This window comes from Xiphophorus hellerii, chromosome 12 (genome assembly GCF_003331165.1).
Source record: "Xiphophorus hellerii strain 12219 chromosome 12, Xiphophorus_hellerii-4.1, whole genome shotgun sequence".
Lineage (NCBI taxonomy): Eukaryota > Metazoa > Chordata > Actinopteri > Cyprinodontiformes > Poeciliidae > Xiphophorus > Xiphophorus hellerii.
In genome coordinates this window covers 4,809,901-4,834,911 of record NC_045683.1, presented here as the reverse complement: position 1 = coordinate 4,834,911, position 25,011 = coordinate 4,809,901, and the positions used below count along the sequence as shown (strand labels likewise).

General features: G+C 36.6%; 1 protein-coding gene across 1 annotated transcript in view; it reads right to left on the bottom strand.

Annotated features, from left to right (window-relative positions):
* gpat2 (glycerol-3-phosphate acyltransferase 2, mitochondrial) overlaps positions 1–23,858 on the bottom strand; it is a 153,590-nt gene extending 129,732 nt beyond the window's left edge. The window contains exon 1 of the mRNA XM_032578128.1: positions 23,793–23,858. The gene's annotated coding sequence lies outside the window, so the exon portion shown is untranslated. The remainder of the gene's footprint in view (positions 1–23,792) is intronic.
* Between the last annotated feature and the right edge of the window lie 1,153 nt (positions 23,859–25,011).

Genomic DNA, 25,011 nt, shown 5'->3' with positions numbered 1-25,011 from the left:
GGCACATCCGACTACCTGATGCAATAATTCACACTACATGATTTTTTGCTGCTATTTTTCCCCTTACGACAATCTTAGAACGTTGGTCTTTCTAAGATTGTGTGGTGTGTTAAGGTAGATCTTCGTTGCTGCTCCGATCCAAATCAGGGGTTTTCCCCGACTGACAGAGTTAACGCTGCCTGTTGAATGTGACAGGTAGCCAATCAGAAAGCCCGGATTCTCCTCCTCGCTTTCTGAGGGGAAATTACGTCGGGGAATCCCAAACAGCTGACACCCGAAGTCCAGCGGACATTGGAGATGATATGTGGAAACAACATTAATGTTTATTCAACATGCAAAGAATATAGAAATGACAAGAGGAGGAGTTGGAGCGAAATTGCTACCGCAGCTGATAAACCCGGTAACTTTTCAGCTGTTCTTCGTTGACGTGACATAAATAGGTTATAATGATTTTCATTCAGTCAGGACTTTACGCTGACACTAGCCACATGCATTGCAGGTAGATTGTAGTAAAGCATTGATTAATGCCTGGTTTTAAAATTAGTTCACTGGACTTGTAGCCATTATTTTGTGCCCATTGTTGGACACCACACGGCAGGAACGAACCCGATCGAACAGTTATACCTAGGATTTATGTCGGCTAGTGTGTGGCCTGTCAGGTTTTGAAAATGGGCCGACGATCGGCCGACAGCTCTAAGATTGTGTCGTGTGCGCTGGGCTTTACACTAAGGAAATGAGTGTAAAGCCCAGCTTTACACTAAACGATACCCTCCTCAACTCAGTGGAGAGCACCGGAGTTGAGCCTTTTTTCATTCAGTGTCATTAACAGAAAGAGAAAAAGGTCAGAAGAGACGATAATGCCGATAATTAAAATGACGTCGATAGTTTTAATTTATCGTACGATTAATTGATTTATCGTTTATCGCGACAGGTCTACTACTACTAAATCAAATCAAATCAAATTTTATTTGTATAGCACATTTCAGCAGCAAGGCAAGTCAAAGTGCTTTACATCATATCAAACACAGAAACACAAAGTCATCAAGTGGGGGGTTCTTGCTTTTGCATCCATAAAAGCTTTACCGGTTACACCCTACTGTGTTATATGGAACGAAATACCGATTACTACTACTACTCCTACTCAGGGTGTAAAACAGCGCTACAGACTGGCACAGTTGAGGTTTGATCTCTCTTAACAGTGCCCACATCAAAAACCACATTGTCAAACTCTCAAAAGCTTTAATGCAGACTTCAAGAGAAGAAGGACAATGAAAAGTAAAGCACAAAAAAAGAGAGAACACAGAATGAAAAATAAAGACAAGTGAAAGACAAAAAGTTGAAATCTTTTCTTTTAAAGGAGAGCCCTTTGAAGTGACTGTGACATTTCAAAAGGCCAGACTTCCTGAGAGGCACTGACTCTTCCTCCATTAAAGCAGGGCACTCCATGATTACATGTATCAATAATATCCAAACGCAAGCTCTGGGGTTTATAACTTCACTGCATATACAGTTATTAGACAAGCATGCATTATGACCTTCTATGCTCATTGCAAGCCCCATAAAGTTAAACTGTTATTGGATACCAAACCATATGCATTTATTTAAATATGGAGTCTAGTGGCAGAGAACGTTTATACTCAGATATTCATAATTATTAACCTGATTCTTTACAAACTGGACCAAAATAGTTCCTCCTCTCCAGTGGAACCAGCTCCCAGTTTCTATCACAATAAGACATAAATCAATTAATCGAATGATAAATTAAAACAAGCTCAAAAATTTCCATTTGCATGATTTATTGTTTTTCTCCTCTCTCCTTGAAAAAAACTGGATCATAAAAGTCTTCAATTTGGTTCTTTGGTCTCAACTAGCCCTTCTTTTGAAGGATAATTTTGTTTACAGAGACTTCATAATTTATTTTATTTGGTCTTTCTTTTATTTTGCTTATTTATTTTTGGATAGTTGAAATGTCTTCCAGTTCCAGTGTTAAATGTTGATTAGAATTTATAGTTTATTGATTTTTGAGAAGGTTTTCATTATATTAAATGGTCTTGAACAACAATATCATTTATCACAAGAACTTTTGGGATAATCATCCAGAATATTTGTTTTTTTGCGGCCAGCCTACAGACACCCTATCTTCTTTTAACACTAATTTTAAAATGTTCTTTTTAATAAAGCTTTTAGTTAGATTTAATTATGTTAATCTGAGTAGGTTGCCGGAGAACATAGTAACGACTTTCCTCCACTTTCTTCTACTGCTCTCTAATGTGTTATCTGCAATTATCGGACATTGAATTTATATCTGTTTTTGCTCTCCATAGAAGTCACACCAGACCAAGTATTTCTGTTTGTTTGACCAACCTGGAGGTTGCATCAAGCAAGCCAGTGGTTCCCAAAGTGTGGGGCGTGCCCCCTAGGGAGGGCGCAGTGCCATGCAGGGGGGACGCGGGAAGCGGCATGGATGAATTACAACCCCCCCCCAAAAAAACCAGTTACATAAAAGTGTTTCACTGTAAAGATGGTTTGTAGTGTGTTTTGTTGCAACCTGAAGTGTGAAATAAACTTAAGTGGTGTTTGAAAACAAGATATGTGTATAGGTTTATATCTGGTTGAACAATATGTGTGCCCAGTTGATTTTTTTTTCTTTTTGGGGGGGGGATAAAATTGTAATCCATAGGGGGGCCCAGAAAATCTTTGGGAACCACTGAAATAAGCTACTGCTACCAATAACTTTATGTTTTCTGTATGTAGAGGGTACCCTGGCTCTGTCCTAAACAAAGCAATTAAAAGAGCATTTTCTGTAATTACATGTACTCAGTTTGTCATCCCATGGATTATTAATAAATTAATTTGACTGCATTGTATTATAATTTGGACTGAACTGGATAGCATGTAATTAGATTTGAACCAGACTAGCTGGACTGTGTAGAAAAAACATTATATTAGAATGTCCATTTGTCCTGCTTGTGCTCTTAACTGTCTAGATAATAATATTCATAAATATTGCTGTACCATCAGTTTTGATATACACTTATTTTCTTCACTCTCATCTGTCCTTCTAAAAGTTATTGCAGCATATGCAGTCAATTGCAATAAGAACATTGCACACAGATATAGTAATGATGATATATTTGGGATACATTGTGCAGCCTCCCTTGACATGTCCTTTCTTGTCAATGTAGACCTATATAAACTTTGTGAACCTTGTGGTATTGTGCACTAGCTTTAGATAACTGTAGAAAAATATAAAATCAGATTATTTATGTGCGTCAGTGAAAGATGTCAGGATTCCCTGCTTGCTGTTTGACAAGGTCGTATCTTCTTAATATGTAACTGGAGAAGTTTATTCATCTACAACAACCAGGAGAGGAGACCAAATTTTATGCATATGCTGTAAATTTACTGTATGGTACGGCACAAGGAACCTGTTAAAATATTTAAAAAGACTGATCACTTTTGCTAAGATTTGGACATAAAACATGAGTTGTTGCAGATGTTCTTTTAAATTTATCTTTTTCTTCTGCATACTTGATTGTGTCAGCAGGAGTTTGCAAAATTAAGGATCTATTTGCATGAAAATATTAAAAGAGACAGGAGAAGTGATCTGTCTTAAAGACTATCTGTGCAGCTAGGTAAGAAAGACTGAATTTTATGATTATAACAAGATATACAAGAGAAACCAAACTAATTTCAATATTTAAAAATCATCATGTGAGCTACTTCCTTAACCAAAACAATCATAAAACAATTTCTGTGCAGCTGTGACTTGTCATTGAGAAAACAGTGAATCTTTCTAAGTGTAAGCAAAAATCAAAGGATGTAGGAGTTCTTCCTCCAGCATTTCTCCCCAAAGGACAGGCTGATCAATTGATGTAACCAGATTAAACACAGCAAACAGGATGTGTCTTCACAGGCATTAGGTGCTTCTAGGAAATCAAGCAAATCACAAACAATAGGATTGTTGTGAATTCTTTTTGGGTCCTTCTTACTGAAGCTAAACAAAAGAAAAACACACAAAAAACCCCAAGAAAAACAAAATCAACTTGATGTGAAGGGCAAACTGAATTATACTAAATGTTTTTCGAGCCGATTTTCAAATAAAAGCTTTTATTCAAACTGCTGTTGGCAACTTTTTTTCATGAGTTCATGTGTTTTGCATTTTAAATTAAGCAAATTCTTATCTGTCCAAATTAAAAAATAAAAGTAAACTGATCATCCCAAACCTATTTTAAAACAATTTCAACCTGTAGTCGATTTTGAAAGACTAATTAACTAATAGTAATTAATAGCAACAAACACTTTGTTGTTTTATGTATTGTTCGACAATCTTGAGTTAGTGAGTCATTTTATTGTTATCTTTATTACAATGCATGAATAAGAGCATAATAAATCCAACTTATTGTTCAGAGCTCACACAAAATATGCTTAATGTTGTTTTTGACTGATAATTTGAATGTTATTCTAATATGTACAGTTTTGCTGGAAACAATCCCAGTCTATCATTACTAGTCTGAGGAATCATTGCTTTTTGGTAAGAATTATTCTTATACATGGTAAATAACTTACTAGTAGTCAGTACAGGAAGAGAAAACCAACAAACCTAGAAGACAACAGTCATGACACACACACTGGTGATTTTGTGCAACAACCAAATGGGTCATTTTCAAAATAATATAGTTCAACAATGACCAACAATTAAAGTCATTCTTACTCTACAGTCTGGTTATAATGCTATTCTCTGAGAAGTAAAGTGTGCTCTTCAATGCACTGTTCAGATGAACAGCAAATAGGATTAAAAAGTTGACTGGACTGAGAAAAATACATGGATAAATGCTAAACTAATGCTCTTCTATAATGGAATCCAAACCAGAAAGACATGGAGGAAAATAAAAAATTCATTCCAATGAAGTGAAGAATGTCTATGTGGCAAAGACACAAAAAAATCCATCATATAAGAAGATGACAAAGGTATAGGAGGTTTCAATTTGACAAATTATACTGACTGACCTGAAGAGAAATGAAGCAATAGACCAACAAATCTCCAAATACTGAAATCAACCCACAGTACACTGCAGTATGGTATCCCAAGCATCATGTTATGTTGTCAAACTATGCATCAAACTTTGAATTAGGGGTGATTTTCTTCCTTTTTTAGATCACAATTTTACTATCACTCTTCTTACATGTTGGTAGCTAAGATTTATATCAGGTTTTTTATGAATATAAATTTATAAACAATAATTTGAATCATTAATTTTTGCTGTTTCAAAATACTGACTACATAAAACATTTAGACAGAACTCAAGGTCATTGATTCAAACTCACATTATTTCAACTATTACAGTAGTTTACATAGTAAATGTTTTGAGTTGTAAAGGAAAATGCAGACATTTTGTGTGTTAGTGTGGTATAATTTCCACACCAACACTTCATACACTCCTAATGAATTGCTGAGCTTCAGCACGAATCAGATTCTACTTCGAAAACACAGAAAAACAGCAATAAAAACAAAAATAATGAGATGGTATTCTGGTACCATCTCACTGGTACCACTGAGATGAAAAATCTCAATGTATATGGAAACCTATCATCCATATGATATGAGTTAGATTATTAGCTAACTCTAATAATCCCTCTCTGTATAGCGGATTGGTGATACCTCCCCATAGAGCGACTCCTACAGGCAAATCCAAACAGTGACGTAAACAAATTAGCCTAAGCGTTTCTGTTTAACTCTATTAGGGAAAGAGTGCCAGACTGCCAAGCTTAGTCACATGGCCGGGATACTGGTGGCCTAATGGGAAACATGCTGCTGTCACACAGTCTCTAATTACAGACGAAGTCCTCTGACAGGCCCTTGTGTGACCTGGCAAATTCTCTCCAGCAGGCGCACACATGCATACTGAACGAACACTATACTTGGCTAAAATACTTGACTGACAGACAAAATCAATGTAATTAGCCGACATGATGGAGACTCCGGGAAGACAATCTGTATTAATGATAGAAAAATCTATCAAGCTCTCTTTGTACCTCACAGTCCTCCATCATGTGCTCATTGTCTCCGTCCTTTCAAGTCTAATTTATGATTCTAAGAAAGCCATTAACTCAGAGCCACACAGAGGCTGGCACCGTCACAGAGAGTAGATATGCTAAGCCATGCCCAGCCGCGGGACAGCCGTACTCAGCAGGTGCTGCAGACGACCAGCAGACCTGAACGTCACAGCCGAAGAATGCCATCAGATAACTATACTGTAAAGTCAGGTTATTAAATACACATTACCATCACAACATTTTACAACACAATTCACTTCTTACAGCTCCTTTAAAGAAGAATATTTTAAACTTTAAACATTTCAAAAACCTAAGCACACCCTGTAAATAAATAGTTCACTTAAGACTAAATCAGTTTTCTTTAACTTAAATAATCTTATCTTGAAACTCATTAGCTCTCAGGCAAACACTTCCAATACATGTAAAATATGGATTATGTAACATAATGTAGAAGCTAACCAAAACTCTGCAGCATGACTGCAATTCTGGGGATTAGAAAAAAATAAACAATAAAACTCACTCAGAGATTTAGATAGTATTAACTAAATACTTTAAATGAAAAGTATCTTGGGTCAAACCAACGAAGCCTGCTGATATTACTGAAGAGCTGATATGGATCAAATATTAAATTTTTTCCTTATCTTTTAAATACTTGCCGAAATCAATCTGTTGCTGAATTTTCTTGCTATTTTGGCTGATTTATTGTATATTTAAGAAGCTTGCATTTCTTTTGATATTTTAATTTGAGAACTGGTCCTTTTTCTGGGAAGTGCCGTCAAGTTCAGAGCTGGCATTAATATCCATCCTGACTGATTCTGTCACAAGTGGACAGCTTTAGATAGGATGTGTTTTTCTGCCACAGAAAAAAACATTGTAAATGATAAGATCTCGGTTACAAACACTGCATGTAAATCATTTGAAGCCACACCCCACAGACAAAACAACAAATTCATTGGCCTGAATGATTATTATTCAGATAGATTTAATAACGTGTTTGTATGCTCACCTTTTTATTGCTGGTATATGGTTATTTTTTTCTCACCTCAGTTTTGAGGGCATCCTGACTCAGGATGGCAAATTCTTTAATGAATTGCTCATTATGAAGCATCTGCAGAACTTGCTGACAGGCTGAGGAGGTAATTAGGCCATTTGATTCAGGTGTGTTAGGGCAGGGACAAATCCAACAACACCAGCCTTTGAAGAATGGAGTTGAGTTATTCTCTGTTCATTTAAAATAAATAATGAGAGAATGGAAAGGGTTAGTAATTCCCTTTTCCACAAAATAATAACATCTTTTTGTTAATCTGACAACCGTGGGGTTCATTTGACCTGATCCAAGGAGTTATTCAATCCAGAGAACTAATTAATCATCATTTTCTAAACGTACAAATATTATTATTTAGAGACTGCAGGACTGTGAGACAGTAATAAGTGCCACCTGTGTGTGGGCTGAGAGGCAGAGCTCCTGTTTTTAAAACAATGTTGATGTGGGGGCCGATGATCACACCAAAGAAATTGAAGCAGCACAGCTGTCTGTTTGCGACTCGGTATTTGGAAGGTGTTTTACTGTACCCAAGTGAAGGTGAGTGGACACACGATATTTATAAGGAGTGTCGTAAACTGGCTGTGAAGAGAGGAAAGATGGGCAGTGGCTACTTCTATGGGTTTCATTTGCTATTGTCATTAGTCTAAGATGTAAGTCAACTGTCACCAAATGAACAATGAATGTTTCAAGCAGTGCAGGGAGCAAGATTATCTGTCTTCTGCATATTAAATTGGAATGGGGATTGTTGTTCTCAAGTTTGAACACAAGTTTGTCCAGACAGCTTGTCCTCTTAGTGCAACTTTCATCTGAAAATCCTATTTGTGAATAATTTTTCATTTTTTACATCATCTTGAAAGTCTTTACTGGTAGTGGCATTTTAATGCTTATCCAAAATGTCAAGGTAACAGTTTGAACATAATGTTTATTATTGAGCATTTTGGTGCACAGTGTGGCATCTCCTTCAAATGTAACATTGTTCAATTAACCATCTACAACAAAATACTAGCATTTTTCGCTGATGTTTTTTAACTTCTTGCAACAGTTCATCTTGGCAAACCATAATTTTAAAGGTCCGACAAAGTGCTGAGGGTTTTAGGACAAAAAAGTCCAATTGTATTTCCAAAACATAAGATCAGCTGGGTTCTTTGTGAAGACACAGTCAGATTCTAAACCCCAGTTTAGGTTCTTGATGATGTGAATCGCAGCCCCCTAAAGAGGGGCTTCTCTGAGGCCACAAACTCCTTTCGACTTTGCAAATGAGCATCAGGAATCAGATCTGACAAAAATTAATTTATTCTGCACAGTCATGGTGGTTTCCAACATTAGTGACATGACAAGGCAATCTCACATTTTCTATGAGAGTTCATCAAGATACAGGGCCTTCACTAGAGCAATACAGCTTCAGGTCATGAGGAGGCATCAAGCTACTGCTGGCTATGTGGAGATGTTGAAGTGGACATCAGCCTTGCCTGAGGTTGATAACTTTTTCAGGACAAAGATGCAGCAGTCAAAGGCTGTCCAAAATAAAAAACAAAAAAGCAACAGCTTTCAGACTGTTCTAAATCTTCACCTGGTTTGAATCACATGGCATGGGATGTTAATAAAATTGTGATTTCCAGAATGTGGATGCCGAGCGTGAAGTCACCTTCCCAGCTGTCAATTGAAGAGACTTGCATTAAGCATTTCTGAGTTAATTTCTGAAGTAATCAACAGTAGAGGTACTCAGTCCTGAGTCTTTATTTTATCCTTTAAGTTGTCTTTTGTGGCTTTTTTGGGACATGGTCCTAAACTAATGATCTGCTGACAAGCAGCATGTTTGAGTTTAAATCTTGTCTCCCCCCAGAATTGTCCGCTGTATTACTTTTGTATCTTGGTCCAGATTCTTCTTTTTGCATTTTAAATTAAGCAAATTATATACAGAGAGCATGAAAACAATGTAATCAGAATTTTAGAGGCAACAGAAATTGCAAAATGATTTGTAGATACTTCTGTTCAGAGTAAAGATGCATGAAACATGATTTCTGTTTTGTTTTTTTAAAGTTTGATTTGACACTTAACACCCTAATTTTTCCCCAGAGGGCAATAACATAAAATCAAAAAATAATTCTTGATAAATGTAGTAAATGTGAATCAAAATGAAAATAAATGAAGGACTGCATCAAAAAAAAGTTCCCAGTTTTAAGGTAATTAATTATTTTGGGTTTGTTTTTTTTTTACAGTATTTTACCTGCCAATCAAGATTAGAGCCAATCACAGGAAAAATAGTAGTTTCTTATCTCTGGCTGATTGATTGGTGCCCCTCGAGTCAGGATGATTTGTTAGTTTTAATGTGCACCCAATTATTCTTTGAAACCTGTAGAGTAAAAATATGGCAAGTCAGTTTAATTATTACCATTTAAGAAAAGGTTTCATGACTGATCCTCTAAGTAGTACAAATATAAAAACAACTGGATCTTTTAAAAGCCAGCTAAATCTTTGTACTGACATAATTTGGTCAAATCTGACCCTTAGTCATGATCATTCAGTTGCTAAATTGTTGTTGTCAGCAGGTCAAAAAAGATTACCACAATTGATAAGGAAACCACATTGTTCCAAGTCAAATTACAGGAAACACGTTGAAAAGGCTTGTTACTTTTTCTTTAAATGAGACAGGACTGAACTCATTTCCCACCTCTCATATCAGCAGAATAAGGGGAACACCTGTTTCATTAGAAAACTCACAAAAGAGAAAAACCTTTGGGATTTTCAGATATATTTCAGGACTTTGTCCTTCCTCCCAGCTACTCTCTCTCACTTCAACCGTTCGTCTCCTAAATCTGTACAAAAGTGCGGTTGTCAAAAAGCACATTAAGTATTACACAGGAATTCTGCAGAGGGAGGATAAGACTTCATCTCTACTAATATGTGGCTTAAAAGTCACTGGAGCAGAACCATTAAGCTGAACTGCTTGCTTCAGTTCTTTTTCCTCTGTCTTTTTTTGTTTTCATATCTCTACACTGGATTAACGACACCCAGATGCAAACATGCCCATCAAGATGCGAGAAACTTCCACCTGTTGTTGCATGAGCTCACAGTTGACTTGGCTACAAAACATAACCTCCAAAAACTGTAAGAGCAACATCTCAAAGGTATCAAGGCGGAATCACAGCAGGGATGATGCTTTTAAATTAATAAGTGATGTGAATTTTTTTTATTGCCACTGGCTTTTTCCAATCTGCAGCAATGCAATAAAAAAATAGACACACTTTCATTGATTTTCTAGCAACCAGTACAGTTAGGCCTGGGTGGAATTTGGAGGTGTGTGGCTTTCTGTCCACCTCCCTAACTTGAAACCCTATTCTTGTTATTTGTTGGTTGAAGCCAGAATAATCTGATCTTGAATAATCTTTTCTATCCTGTTCAAGGACTGTGACAAGCCTCTGCTGAACCAGAGGACAATATGTGGATTGTTTGTCTATTTGGCTTTGGAGCTGATGAAGTAGCAGTAAATACTGGACATTGTCTCTACTCAAAGTAGGGACGTGAAGCCACTGAATGATTTCCAGGTATATATTATTACTACTATTAAAGGTTCTCATCTAATTTGCGATCCATTTCATGAGTATCCATTGCTATCACTGTGGATATGAGCTAGACCTGGTGAAGATGTGTGGCCAGTATTTAGCGTCCTTCAGTTTTCACCAAGTCCTATCTAAGCTCATAAATGAAGAATTTACTTAATATATTTCAGAACTTCCTGCAGCCTTTTGTCAGATTCAGCGTGAGGTTCTCTGCACAGTACTGTAGAACTGTACTCAGTGTTTACTAAAGAAGATCTGATTTGAATCAGCAAGATGGCTGCTGTCTTTTCACAGCATTAGTCAGCAGGCATGCTGGTGGTGTAACACACACATCTAATACACACACATTTCTCTCAAACATAAAAATGATAAACATTATGCATAGAAATGCAGTGTGAACCGCAAACTAAATGCAAATATTACCCCACACGTACTCACACACAGACACTAATAAAATTTTTCTACATCTGCATTTTTCCTCAAGTGTTTGAAAATATTTCTTGCTGATATAATTATTGAGTGGGCATTGTTTGGAATAATGTAATTTGTCAATGTTTAAATGGGGCGCACAAAACCAGCACAATTCACCTGACCCGACCAAATAACGGCCACATGATGCATCGGGCACCTGAAGGTCAGTTCCTGACCCACAGATAGGTCAAGCACATGTGCATGGCATGCAAAACTCACACAAGATTCAAAGCACAAAATGCGGCACAAGCACATAAACACACACACTTACATATACAATCAAAAGGAAAACCAAGCCTACCTATCTGAAGAGAACTCTCCAGTCCTGTGTTTGTGACATGCACAGGAGGTGAAGTGACATTTGCTTCATTTCTATTCCTTTTGGAAAACATTTTAAAAATATCTAAATGTTTAAAAGTCCATTTACTGTGGAGCAGGAGTAAAAAGCCTGACCCGTGCCTCAGTCCTCGACGCGGCCGTCACGGCCTGTTGACCTTTGCCGAATGTCTTCCTCCTATCTCAATTTGTTTTCCTGTCACTTCACTCCCAAATAAAGACAACGAAAAATCCTTAAAAGTTTGTTTACTTATTTTTAGTTAGCTTTACTGCACAGTCAGATTTACTTGTAGGAAAAGCGCCAGCCTGCAAATAAACAAGTAAATTAAAATTAAAATTAGGAATCTAAAATCCTAAAATTTTATTTTAGTATTTACGTGCTTAATGTGACATAAAACACCATTTTTAAGTTTTTCCTTCAACAATTTTGTGGGGAAAAAATAAAATATCAAAACAGTTAACAAAAGCTCAAAGGAATTCCTCAAGGAACCATGACACCTGCAGCTTATTTTATTCCTTTCAAAGTTAGTTTCTGCAGCTTATATTTAGAAACCAGAATAAATATAGAAACAATTGCTGAAATGCAATATTATTCAGAGATTTAGGGAACAATGAACATGTAAGGTGTCATCCTCCACCTCGTCATGGATAATTATATTTTCTCAAATGTCCCATTTCCACCTCTCCTCTGCCCATCATGAGCTTCTCGCTTACAAAAGCACAAGGCTACGTAACAGCATCTTAACCTCAGCCATAAAACAACAGACTAGTCCTTCTCCTATCCGTCACATCCTTCGTCTCAGCTCTGAGTCACAGAGGCTTTGCAGTCCTTTCCAGGTCTGATTTACCCCCCTTCCTCACCGTCTGTGCTGGCTTATTCTCTCATAGCTTTTTCTCTCCTCTAAATCTGTGCGGTGTCAGCTTTTCTCCCCCTTAATCTGAGATACACTTCTTTTTCACTTCTCCAGCAACAAAAAAGAAACATTATGCATTACTTCCTTCCTAAGTCACAAGAGATTCTCTCATGAAGGTAGTTTTATTAAACTCCTGGTAAAAACAATTGCCTATGAATATTTTATAGTATATTTAATAGTCCAATAGACTGAGCAGGACCAAAATTGCTACATCTGTTACATTTTCAACTGGTGCGGTTCGCTTTCACACTGCATTGTGTCAAACGAACCAAACCCTTTGAAATACCTGTTCCCCCCCTCGCCTGTGGTGGCGCTGCACCAAGAATCACTGAAGCAAACACCACCAAAACATCTGAAGAAGACACTAAACTCAACTTTCTTCTTCACAAAGTGTAAACAAAATGCAGTGGCATCAGATTTTAGCAATTGTAGGATTTCTCTTTTTGAGCCATTTCTCCCACTAGCGCTAGACTTGCATGTGTGTTTTGGATGTATTTACCCAGAATGCCCAGCGCTTTAGTCCACTTTGTGTTTTTACAGCAGCCTCTGATTTACTTGGCATTCATATATGCATTCAAAAACACCACAGTTTATGTCAACTGAAGGGAGACGTAGGTTTTTAAGTGGACCAGAGTTTGCTTTTTGGTCCACATCAAAGTTTGACTGCGCATCCACACTAACCCAAACAAATCGGACTTTCTAGGCCATCAAACTAGAGTCCGGAGGACAAAACAGGGCTGGTGTGAATGCACCCTAATTGTCTATCTGCTGAAGACCTATGGAAACAGTGAGGGTATCCTGTGAATTTTAGGAACAAGTTTCTAACACAACACTTCATGGTAGCTGATAAAAGGGACTTAACCGCTTGCAAAATGCAATAATAGAAACAATAACATTACATGCACTAAAAATGCTACCTCAGGCTTCCCATACTGCACCATACTTCCTCCATTAAACGTCTAAAAAAAATCACTAGGATGAAAAACGCCAAAAGCAATCATCAATTTCTGATTTGAAAGAAAGTGGTTTTAGCCTACAGCCCCTGTCTCAGAAGAATCAAATTAACTAAAACATCTGATATTACATTTCTGAGCCAATTTAATCTGCACAATACAAGTGGAAAAAGAGAGAGGAAACTGAAAGACAACAGGAAATAATTGAAAAACAAAAATTTTTAAAGTCAATGCAGGTTTTCTGCCTCTTCAGCAGACTGTGCATGAGGTACCACTCCACAATCATGTTTACAGCACTGCTCTTTACAACATCCAGTTTTGTTGCTGTTCATTTTATTTCCTTATTTATTTATTTTACAAAGAAAAGTTAACAAAATCAGTTTATGTTCCAAGTGCGGAACAATTTCACAAACAGACTTGTCTACATAACTATATGTACAAAACAAAATCAGATTAAAATGAACACATTAAAAATATTTGTTGTTTCCATCTCCAGGGAATAGAAAATCCACATTACCATTTGATTAAGATAAAAAATTCCCAACCCAAGAAAGACATAAATAATCTTGACTGCAAACCTTTTTTTTCTATTTTTTTACAAAATCATATCTAGCATATTGATAAAGATTTTTCTCTATACATCCTGTTTAAAAACTGCCAATTATTCAAATCCAACTGTAAAATTTTATTAAAAATTGTCAGACTGCTTACTCTGCAAAAAACCTTTGCAAATCAAATTGGTGCATCAAAGTAGAGCATTATAAAAAGGTTAAACATTTCTTTACTTTATGTACGGCAAGTACACTTCCACAAGGACAATCAACACAGATAAAAGTTTTAATACTACATGCAGAGCAACAAAAAAATCATTGATTTCAGTCAGAAATCAATGATCAAGTCTTTTTGGGGGGAACATTTTTTTAAAATCGCTGCAGCTAAAACTAATTATGTCTCGGTATTTTCTGCCAATTTTATAAAATTATTTTTACCAAACCTAATTTTATTTTCTATAATTTATTTTATCTACCTGTGATGTTGTGATTGTTGTGAAGCACTTTGATCAGCTGAAGTTGTAAATGTGCTATATAAAAAAACTCTGACTTGACTTCATTTGCATAGTGTCAAATTACATCAATGTGAAAAAGTTCATTATTTATTTTTTAGTAGTACTTATTGATTACAGAAAGAGCTGTATTTTTTTCAACAGTTTAATAGGTGATTTTATTAATACATTCTGCCATAACAGGCCCATTGATGACTCATCATCTTGATGTGGTCTGAAATAAAAATGAGTTTGACATCCCTCGTTTACTCTTTGAAATTCGCTGACTGGCTGGTAGCAGAAACTATAAGACATCACTGAGTCACTCGTTTGTGAAAGCGGCTGGCCCCAACACATGCCAGCTGACGTGAGCCTGTGATGATCTCATTTGACAAGTCAAGAGTGTAACAGAAGCGGGCTGACCTCTAATCTCCTTGCTGTATCGGTGCTTTAACAGAACATGTTACAATATGTAAATTTACATATTTGCAATATGTAAATTGCAACATATTTAACGAATGTTTTGGTAAAGAGACGGGCAGCGAGCAGAGAGACGGAAAACCGCCTTTTTTCTTGTAGGTTTTAATGGAAAATTTATGAAGCCATATTTTCAAAAAACTAAACAATGAATTTTTATGAAATATAAGCTGAATAATTTAGAAGTTCAACTTCCAGCATCTCTCAATCATATATTTCCCCTAATTTGCATACTTAAAGAAATCTAAACTTATCAAGAAGCCTTCCAATGTTTACATCATTGTTCCCCTTTTTCAATTTTGCATGACTCCTTTTTTGGGAAGTAATATTTCTGAAGCATTTGGTGCTCAAGACACCAGTTTAAAAGTGACTTGCGTCAATTCAGTGATAACAGGCTTTACAGCAGTGACAGTGCTGCCACTTATGAAACTGAGAAGACAATTAAATCGGTTATGAACACTGGCTATTAGGGAAGTCTGCAATTTCAGTAATTTAATTAGACACTAATTTGTTTCATGATTAGGAACTGTGCCATTTAAATGTTTTATTTTAGTGCCTTTTGAAACAACATGATCTCAAGTCAGCAATAAAAGAAATATTGGACCAAAACAAATATGAGTTCAGGAAGTCATTTTGTGACTGATTCCTAAATCAAAATTCAACTAGAAGAGCTAATATTTGAAGACTACTCTGCATGATGGGTAAGAAGAACAACATCTAGTATACACTTCAAACAGGAAACTGAAAATAAATATTTACAGGTAGCTACTACAGTAGTTTTGTTGTTATCCATAATTGTGCTTTAAACATGTCTTTCTGGCATCAGAAACTCGTTGGTTCTGTTCAGATCTACTATTAACATCCATCCTGGCTGGTCAGGATGTACTGAAAGTAGATAAACCCAACAACAGCAGTAACACTTTGCATTAAGATGTCTCCGGGGCTCTCTGATGATGTGGCTAGATTTTATTTGATAAACAGTCAGCTGAGGAATATTAACAGGAGCTTCCGTCACAAGACAGATTAAATTAGTGGAACTACATTATTTTACAGACATCAACATGTCTGACTTAAATTTGAGTCACATCCTTGTGAAGTTAAGTCAGCTGCAAACGCTTTATAAGATTACCTGTGAAGTTTAAGAGACATATAGGAGGGGAAATGGAAAATAAAAGCCTAATGTGGGAATTTTCAAAGGCAGCAATAAAACCAGCTGCTCACTTCCACAACTTTAGTCCAGTCCTTGAGATCTGCTATCCAGCATCTTTTGGATGAGTCGTTTCTGCAACCCACCTGAATCCAGTGGGAGGATATTGTTTCGCCCAAATGGGGTTCAAACTGACTGTGAAAACATCAAACATCATGCATGTTTTAAGGAGGCCGTATTATGCAATTTCCAGGCACACAGTGCCATTTTATAGCACAATCAAGTAACTCTTACCTTCAGTTGTTCTAAATATTCTGTATATATTAAGCACAACTTTTTTAAAAATCTGATGCCTTAAAATTGGACCTCTGTCTCTTTAAGAAGCTCCTGCTATTTTCAACACGCCACCTTCAGTAACTCATCACAACAATTTAGGCATTTTACAACCATTCATAGGAACATTAGACTGAGAAATAGTTTGTATGATAAGCTTAGCAGATTCGTAGTTTCAACAGTGTTTGCTAATTGCTGCTGCCGCTAGTCTGAAGGAGCTGAGTGGAGAAGTAGTGTAAGAAGGGTGATCTGTATCAGACATAGTTGGTCAGAAATGTTGCTACTTTTCACAAAACCTGTAAGAACAGAACATTTCTTAAGCCTGAGGAAAAATATTACACCAAAGATTTTATTCAAACCTTTTCTGTAAGAGAAAATTAGGTGTCAACTATCATGTAACCCACACTGAGCTTTTAGGCTTGTTTCAAAACAGTTTTATTAAGTTTGCTTCAATTAGACAAGTAACCAGAAGTGATCAAATAAAACTCAGTGTAGGATAAAGTGAAAGCAAAGCCTAAATGTGTCTACACTACTGGGAATATAACTTTCTGGATGAACAAACCTCATTTCATATAATTTTCAGTTCAATAAACACTGACATTGATTTGAAATACAAATACAAAGTTTCCTTTTTGTAATTTAACTTCATGTCCATAGAGAAAACTAGAAGGAAAAAAAACTTTCCCTATAATGAAATGTTCAGTTCTAATGCTTTAGTGATGGAAATTAAACCTTTTTATCCAACAGTAGCCTGATTAGTCAAAAGCAGAGGCAGAGCTGGAGGAAAAAAAGCCAAACTGACAGAAATAAAAGGGAAAAAAAATTAAATTGGACATGACACTCAGCTCAATGCCATTAGTGTGAGCAGACGAGTAGCCAGTAATCCATGTGCACAAACTAAAAGTTGAGAGCCCTGTAGAGCATCTGATTAATGTCATGGGAATATAGCAAAGACATCCACCAAATGATAACATGTCAGTCTGAAGGGCAGCAAGTAATGCTTTGGTGGATGACTGTTTGTTAAAGAATCCAAACAAAAGTGAAACTGGGTCATGGAAAGCAAAACTGATTAACAATGTTCTTAAAATAATCCACAGATCAACAAATGGCTAAAACACCAAGTCACAAAAGAGGGAACAGAAAAGGGTCAGGATGTTTGTTCATTATGCATCTAATAGAGAACATTAGTCAACGATGGGTATGAGAACAACTGAGCCATTTATTAGCCAATACTGCCTTATTGGTAAAGAAAATTTCTTTTGAAAATACAGCAAAACTTAAATCCAAAATCGAGTTCTGTCAATTTCAATTACATAAAAATAAATGAAATATTTGCTTCCTGGAACACTATATCAAATAAGCCATACTATTAACAGGCCTACACTCTCAGATCAAGTCAAACAATTTATTCACATAAAAATCTTTGCAAACACAGTTCAGATCCCAAACAAGCAGCACAGTGAAAGACAATGAGAAACAGACTTTCTATAAAGTAGAAAGTCTGTCAAAAGAAAAAGGCGACAAACTGATAAGTGGCTTAAGAGTGAGTTTGAAGAGGGACTGTGGAAATGAAAAAGGACCAGCATGTGGAAGAAAGAGATAGACTATAAAAACATCACTAGAGTGTTAATTTGGTGGTGGTATGAAGCGGCTGATGGACTATTAAAAAAAAAAAAGCTGATTCCTGCAGGGATATTGAAACAAATAAACACTCAACAAGCCTCTTCACATAATGCAGATGAGATGGTGCTGCAGACTCTACAATATGAAGTGGTGACAACAATGCACAAACAAAGCACCACAAAGGACTTTGCTGCACAGAGGCCACCACTGTGGAAATGAATTTACGTCAACGAGCTTCTGACGCACAGCCAATGTTACACCTCTCTAATGCACTGAGACACGACAGTTAAGCACCAGGTATACAAATAAATCTACTTTCTTATGAAGATAATGCAACTCTATTTCAACCAATTATTTAAAAGGTATGAACTCAGTTCCAGTGTGGAGGAATAACAAAGCTTGGTTTCTATTTCAAAGAATATAAAATGTGTTCCTACAGTTCTTTGCAGAGTAAAAAGATTATTAACACTTGTGACTGTAATTTCCTCTTTTTATTAATCATTTTAGCATGTTTAAAAGGTTTAGCTTGGAAATTTCTTAGTCTTCTTGCATTGGTTTGTGTTTTTTATGATTTAACGCCTGAATTTTGAGCTCAGCAAAGGTAGAGGTGAATCAATCCGCCCTTTAGAAATTATTCTGGTTTCCATTTTTCTTTGACATCTAACCTGCTGATTTTGACCAATTCCAATCAGATATTTAGACTTTAAGACTTAAGAGAAATATTATATAACACTTATTTTCCTTGATGTGCATCATCAGGTTCTCCAGACCAATCAGATTTCCAATTCAAAGTCACAGAAGTGCCACTCAGAGTCTAAGAGGAAATCAGCAACACTGAGATGTTCTGCTTCCCATAAAGAAACTTTTTAAAAAGCAGAAGTTTGTTGGAGCTTCTGGTACTCGGTTTAAAAATAAGACTATTAAACCATCTAAACATTTAATCTAATAAAAACGAAACATTTTAGGCTGTAGGATAAGTGTGAACCAGCCAGCCTCAGCTGGACTCCAACGTCATCTCATGACTAAGCTTGTCAAGTTGCCTGTGGCTAGTTTTAAATTAGAGCTGTCCTTTTTTCTTCCAATTATAAATTAAGGGAAACTGTGAACATCACTAGCTCCTTTGAATTCAGTAAACACAATAAGCTGTTCTAAAGGATAGGCTATGTAAAATCTATTTAATCATCCATGGAGTGTAAACTGCTGGATGTTCTGGTGATCAGAATGAAACTTATTAGCAATTTCATCAGTTTTGTTAGTTTATTAGTTACAGTTAAGACTTGAACTGTAACTAATAATACCTTTTACCTTGGTTGTAGAAAACATGTATGCCACTTTACAACAAACTGACCACTTTAGTGTAGCAATGGAGGAACAACACTAAAGCCAGCACACATCATAATAGCAGAAACTGGAAAAAAAAAAAAACTGCAGAAAAATCCCCACCAAAATAAGGAAGTTTATCTGTAAACACATGGACCTCACATATTGTTCCTCAAAAGTTACAAAAGAACTACTAAAACATGCTATTCCTACTATACAAAGCACAGCTGTGCACAGGAAAATATGATGATCTAAACGGATGGGAAATTAGCTGTAACTGTACATGAGACGACATCGCTTGACACAAATGGTTATGTGAAAGTCACAGCTCAATGAATTTCAGACTAATGGGAACTTGACAGTTACATCCTGTGTGCTCAGGAGCAGAGAGGAAAAAAACACAGCTGTCCATGTCCCATCTCCTATAAAGTGGCTGCAACTGTTGCCATAGACAATATTTGTAATTATGGGAAAGTCCTACACAATGAGTCTTTCGATTTTTCTCTACTTGGCCCACACAGTAAATCTGAGCATGCCACAAGAGATTTGCAGGGAAGTCTGCTGATTTTGTTTATAAACTAAAAGACAATCATAACTAATTTTGGATGGTTTCTTTTAGAGTAGAGAAAATCGAGAGAATACAAATTTTACAGTAAAAATATACGACAATATATATGCTACTATTTGATGACAGGTTTTAGAATATATGACCAAAGGAAATAGGTGTCATTAGTGCAAAGATGATGGTTTGATTTTACCTGTTCTATGATCAAACAGCAAAACAACAAACCTACTGAAAATGATGGAATATGAACTGCAATGTTAAGTGAAAAATACTGTTACGCAACATTTACTTTTATCTTTTCGAATAAAGGAATTTACTTCCAATAAATGCATCATTAAGAATAATGAAATCATCATAACCAAACTTACTTTCAAATGATGGAAAGAAACGTATCTCTAAAATGTTGATGTTCTCGTCTCGTGTGCATTTAACGTAGCGGTAATGGCTGCCATCCGCACTGCTCAGATGATCTGATGAAGCCCCATATCATCAGTTAAAGTGGAAACATGCCTCTTTTTTTACCCTGAACCAGTCTTCATGTATTTGATTCACAGCATTTTCACTTTTTCCAATGCAGCTCGGGATACACAACTGAATACAACTTTCCTCCAGAATGCTTGGGATGTTTTCTTCATCAATCATTTCCTTCTGTCAATTTCTTACAAAACAATAACTCGTTGTGCTATACATTTTACTTTTGCAGTACATTTTCAATATTTAAAGCATAACTTATAAATTGTGCTAAATTATTATGTTGTGACCTCATGAATCAGAGGCTACATTCACACAGTAGGTCTGGATGTGCAATTATGATTTTTTGCTGAAATTCAATCTTGTTGCAGATGTACAGAGCATAATTTCTTAAAATCTGTACATCTTCAATATCTGTTTACCAGTACTGCCGTAGAAGAAGTTGCAAATTAGCACATAGTGGAAGAGGTGGTTTGGGATGCTGAGCTAAAAAAATACTTCTAGATACTTTAGCAGCCACAAGACCATGCATGCCCACCCACTGTCTCCTGGCAAGCAGAAGTGTGATCCGATGAGCAGTTAAGAAAGAGAATGCCAGCTTTGTGTGAAAGCATATGCTTGGGGAGGATAAAAACAAGGATAACAGTGAAGAGCGAGGAATAAAATTCAGACAATCTCCCTAAAGCCTGTTCCTGTGGTTCACTAGTCAGTGGCACCTCAGGAAGAGGAATGGAGGGAGAGGGTGGGGGAAGTGTGTCAGTTGACTGGGGTGGATTAAAAAAAGTACAATCATTTCATTCAGTGAGCAAGTAAACCAGTAGCTCAAAGTTGATCAGTTATTTGGATCGCAGTCAGGGTTTGAGATTTCATATGCGGTCAATGAAATATCTATAAACCATACCGGAATTACACTAAACATCCAAACTGTTTCTACATTAATATCTTTTTTTAATGTTTGAATTTACAGGTAATTTACACAAATATTTTAATAGGGTTCATTTGTATATAACACATAGCCTTGTGAATATTACTATTCTTTGAGATTTATACCTACTTTCAGCACTTATCTTTACCATTTTAGAGAAAACTAAAATATCCAGCAAAAGACTCAACCAAAGTCCTTGGGAATTTGCGTTGAGCCAGGCTTCAGTTAAATAGCACATAGTTTCTTTACTATGTAGAGCTAAACTACTGTAATATTACCAAATAAACATGTACATCATTTATTTTTTGTTGAATTGGCAACAAGAAAACATTTATTAAAAGTGGATGTACGGGGCGTGCCGTGGTGGCGTAGTGGTTAGCGCAACCCATATTTGGAGGCCTTGAGTCCTCGACGCGGCCGTCGCGGGTTCGACTCCCGGACCCGACGATATTTGCCGCATGTCTTCCCCCCTCTCCTTCCCCGTTTCCTGTCAGCCTACTGTCATATAAGGGACACTAGAGCCCACAAAAGACCCCTGGAGGGGTAAAAAAAAAAAAGTGGATGTACAGTAAGTAAGCATCTTTAAATGAGGTCAATCAGGTACATTTCTCCAACCAAACTCAGACTCCTCCATTGCTAAATCTGCAGAAATATAGTCATTTCTGCATCAAGCAGACATATCAGCAACCAGTGGAATACCAGTAAGAGAACTGGTATTTGGAGGAATGCCATCTCGTTAGTCACCCATAAAAGCTGCAGCTTGGAAAATGAGATTATTAGCCCACCCACCATGTCTGCAGAAAGGGAGAAACACAAAGCTGCATGCACATTGACTTGCTGTCACACAAGGGGGCACCTCATAAGCAATACCTCTATAAAATCACCAACATCCATTCTAAAATGCTGCTACTGGTAAATTAGGTCACAGCTGTGATTTAAATGGTTAGGCACTATTGAAATACCATTAAGGTATTGGAATACCAGGCACACAACCAAGCTTTATTAAAGATTTATTTAAAATTGATTGATGGTTTGAAACCACATCATTACAGGCTTACTTAACAAATGCAGTTCTCTGGCTTTGTGCATGCAGATGAACATAGGAGGAATGAAAACTGTACACATTTATGTCATCACTTCTTATGACACCTGAGTTCAAATCCCAGAAGCCTAGAGGTCATTAAGTTTGCATGTGTGGGTTCTCTCTGGTTACTCCAGTTTTCCCCCACAGACCAAAAACACGACTGATATTAAGGCTGTTGTAAACGAATATTTTAGTAATCTGTGTGCATGCCTCTCACCTAACAAACTGGTATAGACAATGGATGGATGTTTCAAAATATGATGTCTTGTCAATTTGTTAACTAACTGCAGTAACAATTGTGCAAATACTTCACAATTGTATTCTGACAGTATACATCTGGGAGGATGTATACTTTCAGAAATACATCCTTGATCGAGTGCATCTGTTTAGTTTTTTGCAGTTTTTCTGTTCTGGTTTTGGGTTTATGTTGTCGGTTATTTCGCACCTGAGAGTTACAGACTACACTGGCCCCCGAAAATGTTAGGCAGACACTATACTGCCACCGAAGACAAAGGTGATAACAATATGGTTAAAACTATGCAGGAATCCCATGGTTTAGCAATTTCCTGCATGAACAATGGTTCAGCATTTCAGTCTTTATCTTTTGTTGTAGGAAATGGTTCACAGTTCACACAAATGATGGTGTATCTGTTAACCCTTAAAAACCACAGTCTATATTTTACAAGTCTTGTGACCACCTCAAAGCTATCAACACTTTTTCTGAATTTACAGCCTCCCACCCTCAAGTACTAAGCAATCACATGACTCTCTGAGCAACCTCTTATGGATACAAATGCAATCACTTTCCATCAAATATCACAAACCACTGACACAGTTATCCCTGATACAACCCGCTCACAATATGCATTACCTACAAATCAAGGCTGTTCTCTAGCTTGCTAAAAATTAAAGCGGTAATTGTATTCTCTGTTCAAGGTTTGTAGCACGGCTGTACTTCAAAGAGCAGAGAGTACACCGATGTTAATAGTAACAAACAGGAACAGTGTTTTCATTACAGTGTTTGTTAGGTTCAGATGAAAGTAATGAACAATTTTCTTCATGGTATTAATGTATAGCAAGGCTTTAAAAAGTTATGATTTAAAAACTGCATCTGTTTTTCCAACTTTATATCCAGGCAATACTCATCATTTAGAGGACTGTTTGTTTTCACCATTTACTATGACAGTGATGAAAGTGTACAGTTGCTACTGCCCCTTAAAATGTAGCAGCTTAGTGACTTTTTCAATAGTAGTTAAAAGATAAATAAATAAAAACAACTGTGGAATTGAAAAAAACTAAAACTAAAAAAAAAAAAAAAAAAATCAATACTGGCGAGAATAAAACAATGTTACAACACACAACAACTGCAAGATGTAAATGCTACAGACAATAGACTGAGCAAGGACAAAGCTGACTTTTCATATTTTGCTGTGCATTGTTGGCAAGAAGAAGACTATTGTTTGTCCTACCTTATTCTGTAGCAGCAAAGAAGTTTATGTTTTGAAGACCCCTGGCAGCTAGAAGCTCTGGGTGGCCTTGGAAAAGAAAGAAAACTTGTTAGAAAAAAGTACTTTAGCACCAATAATATCTTGAAGGAAACATTTTTGATAACAAGATGGAGATCCACATGTGACAAGCAAAAACTACAATTACAGTTCTTTCATTCTAAGAACATTTATCTGTGCCGAGCTAGAGGAACAAAGATCATCCCAGACACAGGATTTGTAAAAAATTTAATCCGACATGTTCCCCTTCCACTGATAAATAATTGTCACCCAACTATGAAAGGAGGCAAAAGAAGAAAGGGAATAAACCTTTCAAGGAATGAAAGTGCGGCATCTTCAGAGTGATTAAGTATTCACAAGCAGACAAGTCAAATCAGCAGTAATAGAGAAGACATCAATGCAGCGAGCAAAGACAAATGAGAGATGAGAGCCAAGAGATCTGAAGGGAGGAGAAAACCTCTGACTCAGAGCTCATCTGACTGCAGAGAACAAATCCGTCCTATATATCATGATGTATTCCTGCACTATTCACAGCCGTTCATTCACTGGGACAGGTGAACCAGTAGAGATGGACATCGCAGCTTCTGTTCATAAACTCGATCCATTTTAGGCCTGCTATCGCTACACGGCTACACGCTCTTGCAGCCAGAAGAAATGAGGATTAGCTCATGTACTAACATGACACACAAATGAAGGCTTCCCTCCTCTCCTCTCCAACAGAGGGTGAAATGACATGATACCTCTGATCCTGTCAGAGCCTAAAAATACACAGTATAATAGGACTTTCAGTGGGGCTTTCAGTTCCTCTCATTTTTCACCAGTTACTCCTTTTTTGCTTGAGTATTATGCACACATCAGCAAGCCTTTCAGATGGAATTTTGTAGAAATAACAATTATAATTGGAAAACAGCCTAATGATAAACAGTTTTAACAAAGAAAACATTGCGACTTCTGACATTTATGCAGAGAAAACAAACTTGTATACCAATCCTAATCAGCTTGCGGTTATAACCCATGTCATTTAAATGTGTCCTCGGTTGTTTTCTTTGGAATAATACCAACGTGTATAAGCATCGGTTCTTTTCATTATCCCACCAACATGTTTTCTGCAAAAGCAATTCTTACTAACTTAACTCCTATTGGGAAAAAGGTACAGACATTGCATTCAAGCTACCGTATATTT